Source organism: Amphibalanus amphitrite, unplaced genomic scaffold (genome assembly GCF_019059575.1).
Source record: "Amphibalanus amphitrite isolate SeventyFive unplaced genomic scaffold, NRLGWU_Aamphi_draft 000660F_arrow, whole genome shotgun sequence".
Taxonomy (NCBI): domain Eukaryota; kingdom Metazoa; phylum Arthropoda; class Thecostraca; order Balanomorpha; family Balanidae; genus Amphibalanus; species Amphibalanus amphitrite.
Genome location: NW_024882154.1, coordinates 22,503 through 24,876, shown reverse-complemented (window position 1 = coordinate 24,876; position 2,374 = coordinate 22,503). Strand labels below are relative to the sequence as shown.

The window sequence follows — 2,374 nt, the reverse complement described above, 5'->3', positions numbered from 1 at the left end:
GACTGTGTATACGATGCAAAATAATCCAAGCATTGGTGCAAGAGGATTTTGGTGCAAGAGGCCTCTGAACTTTGAACTGAAATATAAAACAAATGAAAGGAAAACGACTGTTTCTGCATCAACTATAAAATAAAAATAATTCACAAGGGATTTTGTACAATAGGTATATGTTACTTTGTTTGAAAAGTTCGATATTTCCTCTGTACCTATATTGATTCCTCTACTTTGATAATTTTTCCCCAGCCTCAACCATTGTCTTATTTTAGTCTTACCTAGGTAGATCCAACCAAGATCCAACCACTCTCTTTCGTCACTTCAAGCACACTTCACTGTCGCTACTATCCCAACGGTATTTTCAGAAGCTGCGCCGCGTTGTCACAAGTGCGCAAGGTTTGTGCTAGCGTTTTCGCTACTGAAATTTTTTCGTGTCTCCGGAGACAGCCGTAAGGTCTAGTTTCGCGGTAAGCGTCAAAGAGAATCGTCTTTATGGATTCCGGCCGACTCTAGGAGTCATCACCTTCTCACCACCTTCTGTCTCCGGTGTCTCCGGGGCAGCCTATGTATACTGTATAGTGTATAGTGCTCTGAGCTATAGAGTATGAAGTTCTCGTAATGAACTAAGACTCAATATGATTGATATTTTTTGCGTGCATTAAAGAAAAACGTTAAGAATTTGACGACAACAATGAAAAGAGATTATTAGATATCTTAAAGTGGTTGTGTCTCCGACGACCTTCCTTTATTGGATTGATTCTGTCTCCAACACCGGTTGGAGAGTTGACACATTTTTTCACCTCTGGTCGGTCACAAAACCGGGCACCATAATCGGTAACCAAACCGTGCACCTTAATCGGTCAACAAACCGGAGCACTCGCCGCTCACCACCCGGGCACCATCACCGGGCACCATCGCCGGGCTCCAGCACCGGTCTTCATTACCGGTCTCCAGCACCGGGCTCCACCACCGGGCTCCATCACCGGGCTCCTCCAGCACGGAGCACCGGTCTCCAGCACCGGGCTCCACGACCAGTCACCATCACCGGGCTCCGTCGCCGGTTACCATCACCGGACTCCAGCACCGGTATCCAAACTGGACAAAATCGAATCGATCGTTGGTTCGTTGTCGTGCCTCGCCTCTTCGCCATTTTAACTTCCTTTTTCTTCCCTGTCGAATTTTTCCTTATTTATACAATACCGTAACTAGACCGAGATAAGGCCGAAATAGCTTGTAATAGAATTTAAACAACCGAACACCAGTAGCGCCCCAAAGTCTCTCGTTTATTCACAAAATTCTCCAAACAAATTTGTACGTACAATTATTTCCGCGAGGAATAACTTCACGCACTTCAATAATCATACCACTTCTGACACAGTCATCTAAAATTATTGCGCTTTAGGCAAGCTGAATTTATTTTTCGTGAAGTTTCTTTGACTGTATGTTTAGTAAAAGCTTCTCAGTTCATAATCAAGTGTAATAGGGACACACAAACCGATCTGTGCGTGTGCACACATCAGTACATACACAGACATACACAGACATACAAACACATATCATTGACCTTGACCTAACTTGACGTGAAATGACCACAGCCAGCAAATTAGTCGGATAGTGTGACAAAGAGCTGTTCTAGCTGGCTTGGCACCAATACGGCAGCGTCATCGGTATATGATGGGTTGGCCCGCTGCTTGTGTAGGTATCTTATTCGACATCACCACAATTTTTTCTTACAAGATATACCGATGACGTCAAGAGCAACAGATTCTTTGGGAAGAGACGAATCCAATGATACCAATTTTACCTCATCAGGTCAGTCATTGACCTTCCAGGTCAGGTCAAACTAAAGAATGTTGCTGTTTGGGGTCACCGTTGCCCGTTGGAATATCACGTGCGCTGCTCATCATATACCGATAACGCTGCCGTATTGTGGTGCCAAGCCATGGCTAGAATCTCTTTGTCACACTATCCGACTAGGTTTTTGCTGGCTGTGGTCATTTCAGGTCAAGTTAGCTCAAGGTCAATGACATGTGTTTGCATGTCTGTGTGTGTCTGTGTGTATACTGATGTGTGCACCGATTGTGAATGTGTCCATATTACATGAGATCATGAACTGAGAAGCTTTTACCAAAAATGCAGTCAAAGAAACTTCACGAAAGTAAATTCAGCTCGCCTAAAACGCAATATTTTTAGACGACCTAGGTTGACCTTGACCCTGACCCTGGCATGTCTACATCATTGAACAACATGTTCCATGATAGGTGGGAGGTAAGACTGACAAAAAAGGCCGAAATCAAGGTGTCAAAAGCTCACAAGACCCAACGGCAACGCAAGATATTGGGTATTTGTCATTTGGGTTATGACATTACCTGAAGAATAA

At 44.1% G+C, this 2,374-nt stretch overlaps 1 long non-coding RNA gene across 1 annotated transcript; it reads right to left on the bottom strand.

The window, feature by feature from the left end:
• Positions 1-717: 717 nt before the first annotated feature.
• LOC122364174 lies at positions 718-1,346 on the bottom strand. The gene is made up of 2 exons (XR_006253499.1): positions 1,034-1,346; positions 718-984 (listed from the first exon to the last, which is right to left on the bottom strand). It is a non-coding gene; the product is annotated as an uncharacterized LOC122364174 (long non-coding RNA).
• Between the last annotated feature and the right edge of the window lie 1,028 nt (positions 1,347-2,374).